This window comes from Oxyura jamaicensis, chromosome 18, assembly GCF_011077185.1.
Source record: "Oxyura jamaicensis isolate SHBP4307 breed ruddy duck chromosome 18, BPBGC_Ojam_1.0, whole genome shotgun sequence".
In the NCBI taxonomy this organism is placed as follows: domain Eukaryota; kingdom Metazoa; phylum Chordata; class Aves; order Anseriformes; family Anatidae; genus Oxyura; species Oxyura jamaicensis.
This window is the reverse complement of record NC_048910.1, coordinates 10,929,573-10,944,277: the sequence shown is the minus strand read 5'-3', so window position 1 is coordinate 10,944,277 and position 14,705 is coordinate 10,929,573. Positions and strand designations below refer to the sequence as shown.

Sequence of the window (14,705 nt, the reverse complement as noted above, 5' to 3'; positions counted from 1 at the left end):
ACAAAACACACACTGCTAACACCATGGGTAGTGCCTGTGTGGCAGCGTGCTCAACGTCCAGAAGGGGAGCTGTGATGGCATTTGGGTCCTCTTCCCTCCCTTCTGTTTTTATCTTAGTAGTTCATAAAGGTAATATAGGTACTTTGGTAAAAAGCAAGAAACTAAGGTCGCTTCACCAGCAGCATTTGAAGTCATCTAATCTACCAGGAAAAATAAAAAATAAAAATGTCTGGCACATTTTATTCGCTATCAATACATCCAGGCCTTAGCTAGAATCAGATGAAAGTTGATATAAATGAAGGGAAATCATACATAAACTTATGGAGTTAAACCAGTGGAGTTTCACCAGGGATGCTCAGTGTCCTGCTGTTACTTTTAGCTCAGTTACTGTTAAATACATCGACAGAAAATGGCAACCCAGGCTTCCAAGCTCTTCTCACCGGTGCATTCATTGAGCAGCACTCACCTGCGGTAGCTGTCCCACTAAAGTCCATGAGAGCAGTGGTGCAAAGGTGAGATTAGTTCCACAATCCTTGAGACAGATTTTTTGCAAGTTTGGGTGGCAGAATCCAGCGTGCAATATTTTGCAGAATAAGACCTTTGCTGTATTCAAGGTAATTTTATTTAAACCATTAACAGGTAGGCTTTGCACTATCTGTTAGCCACTGCTGCCTTCCCAAAACTAGCAAGAGAGCCTGGAAACTCTAAAGGGATTAAAGTTCGCAGCCATTAAGCCTCTCCTTTGTTGCATTCTGTCATTTGATATATAGCTGTTTTGCCCTTAAATATTATATTAAACGCTGCTCAGTCTCTGTGCATTGAAGTGGCACCGTTCCTGCTTCCAGCTCTCGAGCAGGCACTGAGGCTTTATCATCGGTGTCCTCTTACAGGCTGTATCTTAAATCAAGGCATGAAATCGAGCCCTTCGCTGGGCTTGCTGTCTGTGCGTGAGCCACATCAGCGGCTGGCAGCACTCCCGAGCCCTGGCATCCTTCCTCAGCAGCCTCGAGTCCAATTAGGCTTCACCTCAGGTAACTCTTCAAAAGAAAACTCTAATAATCATAATGTGATGGGCGACATGTCAGGAAAAAGAAAATAACAGCCTGAAATCCGGTATTAACCTGCAATGGAAAACAAGCCATGGGGTATTTCCATGAGAAATCTTGGAAGCCATACAATGGGTGGGAGGGAAGGGACGGGGGAGAGGGGGAGCGCACGCTGGGACGGGTGTGAAAGGGAAAGGGCCTTCGCCAAGGTCTGCTCCTAACCCAGAGCTCGTGGACCCAGTCTCGGGTTTCTTACCTCTGCTGACAATTCGCTACACTTGCTATCAGGGAGATTAGAAGGGAAATGTTTACGGAGGGCTTTCTCTGAAGAGGAGAAGGAGCTACGTGACGCTGTAATAACTATTCTTCTTTCTCTTTTAGTTTTGAGTACAGCTTCCCCCTGTCACTGGGCCTGCTCCTGCCACGCTTTCAGGGTTCTCCATACCCCATTAAGCCCCAGGAATCGGATTTTGGACTTGTGGAGCAAGCTGAGGCTCAGTTCCAGCATTGCTGTTTGGGTACCGCTGCTCTCTTTGCAGAACGGATCCAAAGAGAGAGGGAAAACGGAGTGAGATGCAAACAGAGAGGGGGATGGCTGTGACACCCCATCCTTCCCCTGCACGGGATCCCCGCCAGCTCTGCAAGCACCGGGCTGGTGCCAGCTATCTCGTCCCATCCCCGTCCTCCGGCATCCTCCAGCAGTGTCCGTCCGGAGCCATGCGGCTGTCCTGGGAGGGACCCATCCCCTGGGAAAGCCAGTGGAAACCGGAGTTAGTCCTCATCTGTTTAACTAGCTCTTTGTTAGGTATGCTTTCTATAAACACAGATTAAAAGAAAACAAACAACAAAAAATAAAGACACTGGAATTACTCTGAGGAAACTGTAGCTTTGTGGGCCAAATTAAACTTCATATAATAGCTCTTCTTTATATGAGAAGAGAATAATGTCTTCAATTATATCAAGGCATGTAATTACACACTTATGCAGTAAATTAAATACTTTTCTTTTTTAGCCCAAATCAGGTTGAATATCAATTACAGCTTCCAAAAACATATGTAGTTAAAAAAAAATCCACTTCATATATTTAACTTTTCAAGATAATTTTATTAATATGTCCAACAATTATAATTTAATGTACAAATTGCTTGGCATAGAGTTTTTGATGTAGTGCAAAACCAGCAGTTTAAAAGGATTGAAGAATGCCAAACTCCAGGGAGAACTGCACTAAGCAAACCTATCTGTGCAAAGAAAACTCTGTATTTTCAAAGATTGTTATCAAAATGGATGCTGACTAATGGCTTGTCTAGCCAAGAACAATATGTTTGCTTCTTACAGGGTTCCTTATTTTACTGTGTATGTTTAGCCTCCCCGTGTCATTTCCGTCACAAATTCATCACAGAGAGGCAGCAATACAGTATTTGATAAAGCGATGCCTCTCGTTTCCACAAGCTGAAAGCACAGACAAATTGTTCAAAAATACTGAGCAAAATTTTCAGACTGGAGCTGGAAGGGAAAAATGAAGGCTATTTATTTGGTTTAGCCAGTTCTGTTTAAGTGGGAAAATACTGCAAACTGAAAAACTGTGTTGAAAATGTCATGATTCTCAAAAATAATTCAGCCAATTATAGAAAAGTCACTAAAATATTGCTTTTTAAGTATGGATACATATTCCTGAATACACATTATGAATAAAACGTTTTTTCAGACAATATTTACTGATGGTTTCTAATGTTTCAAATCGGACTTTCACTGTACCTATTTTTCATTACAGCATTCAATCCAGCATGTAAGCATATATTTCATCATAGTTCTGTAGCTATGGACCTTAACTGATTATTTGCTTAAAGTTAAGCATGAGCTTAAGTACTCGGCTGCGTTGGCGCTTACATGGACATTCCCACCAGTATAATATTGCTAACCCCTCCTGTGATTACCGTATTCCCCATAACAGGAACCCCAATATTACTAAGGACTTGGCCAATCTTGTCCAATGTCAACAGAATGGGAGGTGCCATTTCATTAATTTCCCCTGACTAGGGACAAAAATAACTTCATATATTTCTTGGTTTTGTGTTTCAAACTCCAGGAGAACAATTTTCTTAAAAAGTAAAAAAATTGGTTATATTATACCCTAGTTGGTTACATTAGACTGTAATTTCACAAGGCATCAGTGATTCCAGAGACTGATTTTTGACAAGAAAAAAAATGACCACACATTTGCTAACATCAATAGTCACCTTTCCTCATGCATAAAGCATATGAACACATTTTTGGCTGTCAGTATTTGAACAACTGAAAATGGGAAGGAAGAAGTATAGACATGTTTTAACTTTCTGACAAACTGTTTTGATGAACGGGGATCCCCGCACTGGCTAAAGAGTGAGGACAGAAAAATGGGTCCCTGTGGTGCAGGGCAAGATCTCCTCTAATAACAGAATGAGTGAGCAAATCAGGGGAACCACAACTTTCCTACTGTGTGAGAGACCACAAATAATGGAAGATAAACAGATACGAGAAGGAGCAATTCATTTTCCATGCCCATTAAGTTTTCCAGGTAGAAATGGGTGTCAATGTATTTATGATTTGGTCTCTTATGTCTCTTCAGGTCTTCCTTAAAGCAGACTGAAGATGGATTTGGGGTTTTGGTCCATTTTGTAGCGTATTCAGCCCGTGTTTGATAACGGGCTAAAACGAACTCTTGTAAATCTTTCTGCAGCTATGTAAAGCAGGACTCCATTACAAATCTGTAGCTACCCAAACGGTTAAAATCCTGGTATAATAAAGGCCATGTGCACAACTTCTGAAACTATTGCAACAAACGGCTTTCCTTTTTTTATGTACATGTTACCATTATGATTGCTTTTGTACTGCACTATCAGTAATAACACAATACAATCACATATTTGAAACTGGGATTAATATTTTTCAGCCACTAAACACCTGAAAGCCCTCTTCTCCTCCCTTTATTGGCACACTTCATTTTTATGAGGGTATTGCATAAAATAAGGGAGTGCAGGGAGTTGCCATGTCAAGAAAGGCCAGGTGCCCATCTGTTTCAAAATAACTCTTACAGCTCTAGTTAAGCTTTAAATGCTTTAAGATCATGGGGTGTCGAATATAAGGAAATGCATTATTCAGTGTGACAACATATGAGCAACTGCACTGACAGGGCGCTAACACGGCCCTCCTGGATAACCTGCACAGCTCCTGCAGGGAGGGTTCCTCCTCCACTGTCCCACCCAGGGATGATGCCCACAGGAACACAAGGGTCCATAATGAGGCTTTTTGTAGGTATACACACTCTGTGCTCTCTGCCCCAAATCTGCTGTGATGGCAAAGCAGTTGGGCACACGTGGTGAGCTGACTGTTGGGTCTAGAGAGGAGCCAGGAGAACAGCAGAGGGAGAAGAGCAAAAAAAAATTAGCTTTTCCTACGGGTCCTCTGGCAGGGTTGATCACTTCATGGGTCCACCTTTTTTCTTTGCATTGTCTACCCGTGTGATGCCCCTGCGGTATGTGAGCGAAGGGCAGTAGCCAAATGAAATATAGTTTGTGAGTGACTGGACTGTTTTGCTTGTCCTATAGTTTGTGAGTGGCTTGGACTGGTTTGCTTGTCCTGAGGGACGTGGCCCCAGTCTGCCCCTGTCCCGTGTGGGTCAAAGCTCACCGAAACCCTTTGCTGAATGCAAAATCCCATCCAAAAACTGCATTATATTTAGGCTCCAGTGTGGCTTCACGTCTCCATTTGAAGGACAGCATAGACAATGCCCTGTGTGCCTTTTCCATGGCGTATATATATAAAAATATATATGTATATATATATTTTAAAAAGGAAGCCTGTGGCAGGGGAAAGAATTAAAAACAGGTCTCTCAAATCCCAAGTTAACCTTAACCACTGGATTATTTTTTCTCTCTTGTGTGAATACTGCCTATGCATACTGTATACAAATATGAAAGAGATTTACTGGAGAAATAACCTGAGGCACAATAATACGTGTGTGCATGTGTGTACATATATATAAATATATATATTCTCAATATCAGCCTGAGAAAGCATTGCCTCATAAAAAGTCTCAGAACAGCCAGTAAATTCTGGGCCAGATTTCAACTCATGTTCCTGAGATAAGGACCAGAGGGAGGAGGAAGAAAAAGACAGCAGCAATCCTTTTATCCTTCTGGCCACATATGGTAGGTCTATTTCTTTCAGCAGATGTGAATAAAAATAGATATATTTACAATTGCAGTTGGATACAGACTTGAGCATAAGCGAACACAGAGCAGCCGTTTTCATCAATGCTAATACCATAATAGTCTGGAATTATGCAGTGCGCTGTTGCTATAATAACATTCGTTTGCTGTCAGCGCTCCTGTGTAAAAACAAATTAGCTGGATGATTAATGAATATCAAAAACACCATGTGGATTCTCCTCTGTGATGCTTCAGCCCAGTGTGAAATCTGCTGCCGCAGAGCTGTCTCTGCTGTTTGCATTGCAGAGTGTCTTCTCGGCAGATGTGGGCATCACTGAGGAAGGTGGTTTCTAACCACAGTGTCATTTCAGCCTTTTTTTTTTTTTTTAATAAACAATATATCAGAGAAAACAGAGAGAGTCCAGAAATAGGTGTTGAGGTGAGAAATATCTCCTTTAAATGTTGTCTGACCTCTACCAGATCCGCATCCCTGGGGACAGCTTTATGGAGAGGGGCCCTATGGCAAACCTCCCAACAAGCAGCCAGGCAAGCGCCTGAATTACGAGAGCTGCTGATAAGCGCCGAGGATCACCACGGGACTTTCAAGCATGCAGTAACACTTTATGTTCTGGGTGGACTTCGGGTGGGGGAGCGAGCAGGTAATTTGGGTTCACTGCAAATGAAACAGTTTTAAATAGCAGGAATAGTTTGAGCGTGCCTATAGCACCACAGGTATGATGACACCTAACCCTGCGCTGACCTGATCTGGCACTTCCCCAGGTACAAAGCAGTGTTGTGCAGCAATAGTCACCTGGGTGGCAAAACCTGCTCCGATAAGGACACAGCACCACGGTGATAAAGCTGCATTTCAGCTGGGCCCAGAGCTGGCGCAGACACCAGCAGACATTGTAATTCTTGTAGGACCTAGTCAATCAACACTTCCGCAGTAAAGAAGGGTAAAACATCTGGTGTACTGTCGTGCCGGTGCTATTTCCAGTGATTTAGTGTGTGCAGAATGATTTAATAAAATAAAAGATTACAATTAGTAATTGAATTTATGGATGCATGCAGTGGTTGAAGAGATTAATTCAAGTTATTCCAAATGTATAATGCAGTTTCATAATAAATCCTTAGCATTTCATCTTACGAAATAACCAGCTGTGCAATACACTCGATATAAGCAGCGACAACATTTGGGTTCTTCTAAGAGGCTCAGCTTGACAGCTATGCTATCTCCTGTGTATATGTGTTTATACAACTCTCAGAGCCCCGTTCTGTGTTTCATCATATCTCCGCTGCGATTTATTAACGCAGAGACACTTCAGTTCAAGATGTTGACTGAAGTGCTCAGTGATTCAAGGAGATTCTGATACCTTGAGCTGTACAAACGAGAATTTGTGTCCTTCGTCTTAGTGACAGTAGTTCTGGAGCTCACGGGGTAATAGAGATATTGATGGTAAGATTCAGCTCTGACATCTGGCAAGTACACCCATGCACAGACTGATGTGTATTTTCCTTGTTAGTGAAATACTCCGAAAAAGCCCACAGTCAAGGAGCAGCCACAGAAAGCAGGCATCTGCTCACTTCTCTGACAATCCCCTCCTCCCATCTTGATTGTATTTTCTTTTTTAAACTTCTACCTTTTTTACTGCTTCCTAGATCACATACCTGAACGGAATCAGAGCGAAATTTGACCACAGAGAACTGGCATCTGTCATCAAAATATACCTCCAGAGATCGCCTGTTTGTTTTTCTTGCTGTACACATGTGCGCTGCAGCATTGTGGGTATTTTTAACCTTTTTCCTGTGAAATACCCATCTCTTGCAGGGGTGCTTTAGATGATACTACATAGGATTTCCATGACAAATAGATAGTTTTATTTATTTATTTATTTTCACCGCAATTACTCAGGATTTTAAATGTCCAAGGGTTCTTGAAGAAGGAGGCCCCACTGTGCCTTGGTACCCTACGAGCACCCGCACCTGATCGAGCTTTGCAGGTGCTGCTGCATCTCCCTAGCTTAATTGAAGGCTTGTGAGTTGCTCTGGGAAGCTCCAACAGGCCCTGGGAGGTTCAGAAAGCTCCTTGGTAGCCTGTTGGGATTGAACTGGGATGTTTCTGTCCTGCTCAAACCCTCTTTTCTGACATGCACAGGGACAGGGAAAAATATTTTACAGGCTGCTCTGACATACCCAAAGAACTGCTGCCCCTCTCCAAAAGTCAGCCTGAAAAGTCGAGCAAGAAGATAGAGCCTCTTTGGGGAGCTCATGGCAAAGAAAAAAACTGCATGTCATGTAACTAAAGCAGCAGCAGCCCTGGATGGGTTAGGAATAACAGGGAAAAGTGCAACCTGTTTGCCTGTGATCTGCGGCGCCGAGCATGCTCCTCGCTAAGGGATGCCAGGCAGAGGTGCTTGAGGTTTTTAGCATTTATGGGGTTAATTGTGTTTTTTGTATTATATACACACACACATGCGCGTCAAGTAGTTATATAATATAAAAAGGCTCTTTTCTCATATCCCCACAGCGTGCAATAGGACTCCACATATAGCACACCAAAAAAATAAAAAAATAAAAAAGTCCCAACACTGCCAAAATCTACATTTTCATTTGGCAAACTAGTTAAATCTATTCATAATCTGGTGCCTGAATCAGGTTTCAGACCAGACTAGACTGCCTTGGCTCCTGGTTTTTGTTGCTCGACCTGTCTCTGACTGAATTTAGCTATGATGTTACATCTTTAGCTGTAGAAAATTTCTAATAATGGTAGCCTGTTTTATTTTGCCACTGGAGGGTACAAGTTCCAGCATTTCCGTGCTGAGGTCCAATTGGAGCCAGTTTCGGACTTTTTTTTGGACAGAAACCTTCCTTGTTGCTTTTCACTGTTTTCTTTTTGCCTTTTTTTTTTTTTTTTTTTTTTTTAATAATGTTCACTCTTAGTGCTTTCAGAAAGCAGAATAAGAACACAGCAAATCCACAGTGAAATGTGCGGTGTCGCAAACCCACGTTAGAACCAGCCACCTGCCTGGCTCAGAGGGAGCTCCCCTCGTTCCTCCCCTGCAGCCCCAGCAGCTGATGAGGAGGAGGAGGAGGATGAAGACGCGGTTTCTGGCAGGTCGCTTGGGGCTCGTCTCCCACTCAGGAAGCCATAGCACACAATTTGATTTAGATGGAGTGGAAACAAACACTAATTGGACCTGGATTAATCACTGCCGCCAGGCACAGGCATTAAGGCCAGCATTAATAACAGCACGCTGCGAAGCCAAAAGGAGATACACAATCAGTGGGGAGAAAGAAATGCAAAACTGCAGCCCCTGTTCCCTGTTCTTATCAACGCAGATCAACCCAGCTCCACTGAAGCCATGAGGCTGATGTTACAAATCCCCCCAGGATCCCAACTGATTTGTGCTGTACTATACCTGAAATAACTCTTCACACAGGAGGTGTTTTTTGTGGGGGCAGAAGAAACCTTTGGTGGCATCTCGGTGTCTCAGAGATGTCTCTCGTTGGGATTTTTCACTGACTTTCCCTGAACCAATCCAGGTCAGACCCGCTGTTTGCTGGAACAAGAAATTTTTATAGTTTTATATAATGCTAATAGCCCACCAGAAATTTGGCTATAGTAATGACCCAACCCAGAGAATTAAAGAACATGGACAGGATTCTCATTTTAGGCACAAAGATATGATCCAGAGTGATTTCGTGGGCTTTACTAAATCAATCTGAGATCTCTTTTTGGGCTAGGCAATCCACACAATCCTCAGCAAGACTAGAAAGGAGTAAACTCTCTGGATTTCTTGGAAACCAAAATTTGCTTAATTTTCGTTTAAGCATTCTAAGGATAAGTGAAGCAACGAGAGGGATTTGGAAACAACTGGGCCCCTTTAGCTGTAGGACAACGTGATGAGGTCAAAGCAGATATTGCTTTTCCTTTGAGTTAAGAAGTAGTGAATATAAGGAGCCAATCTGAGTACAAAATGTGGTTTCTTTTTTGGGTTTTCTGTCAATAATCAGAAGGAAGACTTATTTATTTACCACATACTTAAACATAAATACACCTTAGAGAATTGACAAGAACACGGGACACTGATGTTTGACAGGAGTATTATAAGATTCCAGCACATTTACGTGATTAGTTTATGGAAGAAGTTTTAAGAAATTAGCAAGCAAAAAGCCTGAACCCTCCTGGGGAAAAGCAATGGCCATGGTCCCAGGGATGCAGAGAGGGGTCAGAGAACAAATAATGCCACAAACACAAATGCTCAGACAGACAAACAGGTGAGAGGCATGGGGAGAGGGATCCTGCTGAGCAGCAGCACAAGGGGTGGGAGCAGGGCCAGGACACATCTTCCTCCCCTTATGGGATGCAGGACCACGCAGTGGCTCCCCAGTGGGGGGCTTGGAGGACGGTCCCACATGGAAGCTCCCGGCAGCCCGCAGAGCCCGTCTGCTCTCAGGCTGTTGCCACAACGTGATGCTGATGAAGGGGACAAGGAGGGCACACAGTCCAAGGCTCGTTTGGACTATTTAGAGAAAATGTAATCTAACTAGGGAGCCAGGAGGCTGGGCTGAGCTGGGGATGCTCCCCTTTGCCAAGTTTGGGTGGGTTTGTGTTAAACTGGATGTCTGAACGTTTTTTTTTTTCTGCCCAACCCTCATCATTACATGCTTGCATAGAAAATTAAGTTACCACACCTTTAATGAACTTAATTTCCTAATTCTGACAGAGTTCCCATTGCCAGTGATTCACTCCCTACATTTTTACACACTTCATCTGTGTAACCTTGTGCTTTTTTTTTTTTTTTTGACAGGCAGATCTCCATGGCCGAACACTGTGCTTATTCTTTTCTTTTCTATTTAGCCAGTCAAAACGTAGTAGGTAGTAAATTATAATCAATATTGTCTTAGAGAAGGGGTTCTTCCAAAGGCACCAATTTGTGGGGACCGCAGCAAAAGTGAAACATTTTCTGTCTCACCCCTTCTGACTCTTCAGTCTTCATCTGCTTGACTTCACCAGAAAGATGTCACCAAGCAGGCAAACACGACACAGAGCATCGCTCCATGGACGCCAGAGGGAAAGCAGCGTCCTGAAGCTCTGCAATGCCCAAACTTTGCAACGCAGCTCTTCAGTGGCAGTCACTGGGAGCTGAGTCCTTCATGGTTTGATATTGATAAATCCAACAGTGCTCTAGAGACATGTTTCAGATATTACTGAAGTTATTCTTAAAAAAAATAATGTATATTTTATGTAATTCAGAATATTTCAGTATTTAAACTTTTCTCAAAAGACCAATTCTGCTATAAAACATTGCTGAGAAGGTGTATTAAATGATCTGCTCTCCTAAATTCTATAAACTCAGAGTGACTTCATATTGTCCTCATAACTGTAAAGCCTTACGAGGAGGTAACTGAAGGTGTCTTCTAATCAGAGCATTTAAACAGTACCACGCCAGCAGAGGCAGAAATGGCTGCCAGATTCTGCTGGGCTCAGAGGCTATATGTGCTCCATCTCCACGTGACAAAAGCTTTAAAACCTTGTAATCTTATTGCACAGTGCTAGACGTATCTTTCAGATATGAATAGATTCTGAAAGACACACTGCCATCAGTTTTATTAAATCCTGAGTTTAAGAAAACATGCATAAGGTTAATACCTTTATTAATCCCTGGTGCCTACATGCTATTGTTGGGGGAAGCATTTATTAAGGCAATTACAAATTTGTCCCTTTTATCCCGTTCCAAGATACTTTTCTGTACCTTGTGCACAGTGTGAGGGTATCGATGGTTTCTACTGTAAACAGCTTGCTGACTGTTGGCGGTGTTTTTCCTGCCTGCAAACAACAGTTGTTTCCCCTCACCTATGGGAGCAATCACAGGAGCCTGAAGTCCTTGGAAGTTGGAGGCTTATTTCCAAACACATCCTTTTTCGCTGCTGACACTTTTGTCAGCTACAGACTTGTAGAAGCGATTACTGAAAATCAGCCCAGACTGCCTAAAACTATTCTCCCAATATTGCACTGAAACAATTATTTTCAGAGATATAAGCCATTATTAATTCCCCAAATAAAACCCCTTCTCATTCCCATGTATTCTGTCTGAGTGCAGCACAACAGAGTGTGGGTTGTGATGGTCCTTGCTGAAAACAGCCAGCATTTACATCTGTGTCTGGCACCACTTGAAACCAAGTTCACTTATAAACAACCCGATATGATCAGTGAACATATGAATGATGGATCATGGACCATTTTTGTTCCTCCTTGAGGACCTGTGAATGCCCAAGGAAGGCTCCCTCTGAGATTTTTGTAGCTGGTTATTTGCTTTCCTTGGACTGCGTACTCATGGTAGAAGTGATGCTGGATGTCTTTCCTATGTTGATGATGCAGGCTTATTTCTTAAGTAAACTAAGTGTAATTTATAATGTTTGCCTTGCCATCTTACTGTCCTGTCATGAAAAAAGCAGAGATTTGTAAGACAGCTCTGTGCGCTTATACTGAAACCAACACTAGACTATCTTCACTAGTACTTATAAATTCAGTACAGAGAAAATCAGCTAGAGAAATTTACATTATTTCCACCAGTATGGGACTACCTGAATACCTTGTGGAGGATTTAGTAGAATGACCAGAAAGATTTTAATATTAAAGTAAAATAAATAATTCATTATTGCTTGTGGTTTATTTTTTGTTTGTCACTGTGGGATTCATGAGAACTCACCCTCTCAAAGTCTTCAGGAGACTACCTTCATCAGGGCTGAGAAATGAGTTGGAAGATGCGCTTCCAGAGGAGGATTTTGGCTGTAGGAAAGTGTTTTTTTTTTTTTTTTTTTTTTTTTTTTTTTCCCCCCAAGAGAAATGATGGATTTGTCTAGCTAGGTATGGAACAAAGTTATTATACACCAGGTTTAAAAAAAAAAAGTAAAGCTATCAAGAAAAAACTATTTTCAATTTTCTAGTATAAATCCAGATTTCTTTCATGCAAATATATCCATCAAATATTTAAATTTTAAATCAAAGATAGGAGCCCTATCCGGCTGGAGTCAAAGGATAGAGACTGATAGAGAATTCCCGATGATAATGTATCCCATCCCAAGCTAAGATAGTTGGGTTCAACTCCTATCTGAAAATGCTCAGCTTTCTCCTGTAACTGTACATATAGCCCAGCTGCTATAAAAATAAGTAAATATCTGAATAAGTAAAATATATCTGAATATTTAATACAAGCTCTATCAAGGCAACTTTGAGGATGAAAAAAATAATGAAAGTGTTCATATCTGTCTTAAATTAAAAATTAGTTTCATTGCTCTTTATCTTAGTTGTCTGCATCACGCTCACATTATTCTGATCTCAGGCATTGGGGCTGATCACCCACAGGAAAGATCAATGTGCCCCATTCCCCCTCAGTGCATAATTTGGCTCCACGTTTTGTTGTATTTTTGTCCCTCTGATGCACTGGAGATAGTAGACACCATCTAACACCATCCCAGTGAACCATTATTCATCATTATACATAAATCAGTATTTGCTTGTTGGCATAGAGATTATCCATGATAAAACTCCAGCTTGTTCTTCCACCCACACACCAAGAAGAAAAGCATATAATGCAACTGTTGGAAGGGGTTGGAAAAGAGAGATGGATGACACATTACTCATCCTGATGCACTTAGAATCCAAAAAAAAAAAAAAAAAAAAAAAGTTCCCAACAGGCAAGTGTAATAAACTAAAAGCGGGAAGAGAAAAGAACAAAGGCAATGAGTGACAAGATTATACTCTTGTTTCTGCCAACTACACACATAACAGATTGCCCTGGACAGTTTGAGAAAAAAATGGTTCACTCAGAACAGAACCAATAAATCTGCAACATTCCCTGCAAGACAAGCGTTAGTCAGGAGAATCACACCTGCTTACCCTAGCAGTGAATCCTCCAGAAAATTTGGGGTAATTCATCAAAATTAAGCTTCAGCTTTTCTGGGGGGTCTTTCACAGGGCAATTTAAAAGGTTCCAATTTCCCTGGAAAATTTCAGACAGAACATGTGAGTGGTTTTATGTTTTGTCCATAAGAAAAGTTTTTTTCCACAGTTGTTTTTTTTTTTTTTTTTTTTTTTTTTCATAGCCAATCTGCACATTGGAACAAGGAGGACTTGTCATCCATGACATTAAAATATAAGATGGGTCCAAACCAAAACCACACGCCCCCAAAGTTGGTCTGACAATCCAAATCTTGTGGCTCAGATCGTATCTACTTGAAAAGCCTCTTAAAACTGTTTGACCCAGCACAGCATCTGCCAGATGTCTGGGGAAGACTGAAACCATCAGCCAAATCTGGTAGCTCGATTTCCTTGTACATCACCACAGCTAAGAAGCAAACAAGGATACAAGAGGAATTCTGCCAAAAGTCCCTGTACCAAGGAAACCTCTTGGATGATGTTAGATGAAAATACACTGCATTTAAATGCAAATTCAGTCCTTGTTTACTTTAAACCCAGCTTGATTTTAAATGAGTAAGGTAGACTACTACAAGCATGAAGAGGCATTGCTGGTCTTTCTCATTTCCATCCTCCACCATTTGCAGATCAAGCCAAAATTAAAGAATAACATTTGCTTCCAAATCTTTAGAAAATGTTGGAACCAAAGGTTTTTCAAATGTATAAATCCCAAGGCAACAAACATCAGAAAGTTGCTTACACTGGACCGCAACTGAAAGGGGATTATTTTTATTTATTTAATCTACTAAATAACTGAAAAAGACAGAAAAAAATTCAACAAAACCCTCTTTCTGCACATTCGGTTAGGCACTGTTCATCCATCCATCAAGAGCCCATGATATTTGGTGAGCAGTACTTGTTTAAAGAGCCTACAGAATGATACCAGCAGTGAAAATTAAGAGTTTCTGTTTATCCACAATTTAGGTATCATGAGAGCAGTTTCAGCACATGACTTTCCTGGCCAGGAATACAGCAGTGACACAAAGAAGCCAGTCTCTGTAGAATAAGATAACAACCCTTGGATTTCATGGCTTAAGTGCTGGGCCTCTACCATGGGCACCTAGGGCACACGTGGAGACTGGGAAGGGAGCATGGGCTGAAGAAATGTCAGTCTTGTGCAGAGTGTTGGGAACACAAATTTGAAAACCTGATTTTGCTGTTGTTGGCAGGTGCCAACAATTCCGACCCAGCAGCAAGGTTTCGCAGTGCCTTGATTAGCATTGGCCATTGCACAGAGGAGAGAGCAGCAAACACAAATGAGCTGATCAGCAGGAGAAATTGTAAGCAAGGTGGGCATCCAGATTTCCCAAAGCTCAACCCAACTGAGCTAAGATACTAAGCCCCGGCTCCAGCAAAACTCCCACAGTCCCATTCCCAGTCCTGAACAGTGCAGGCAAGATAAAAATATATGCTATCTAATGTTTTTGCCTTTAAGTACACTAGCACCCTTAGGAAACCTAGGACACTTGTAGTTTGTTAAGCAAGTACCAG

General features: G+C 41.8%; 1 long non-coding RNA gene across 1 annotated transcript; it reads left to right on the top strand.

Annotated features, from left to right (window-relative positions):
- Positions 1 to 863: 863 nt before the first annotated feature.
- Positions 864 to 3,861, top strand: LOC118175999. Its single transcript, XR_004755243.1, has 2 exons — positions 864 to 1,031; positions 1,428 to 3,861. It is a non-coding gene; the product is annotated as an uncharacterized LOC118175999 (long non-coding RNA).
- Positions 3,862 to 14,705: the final 10,844 nt, after the last annotated feature.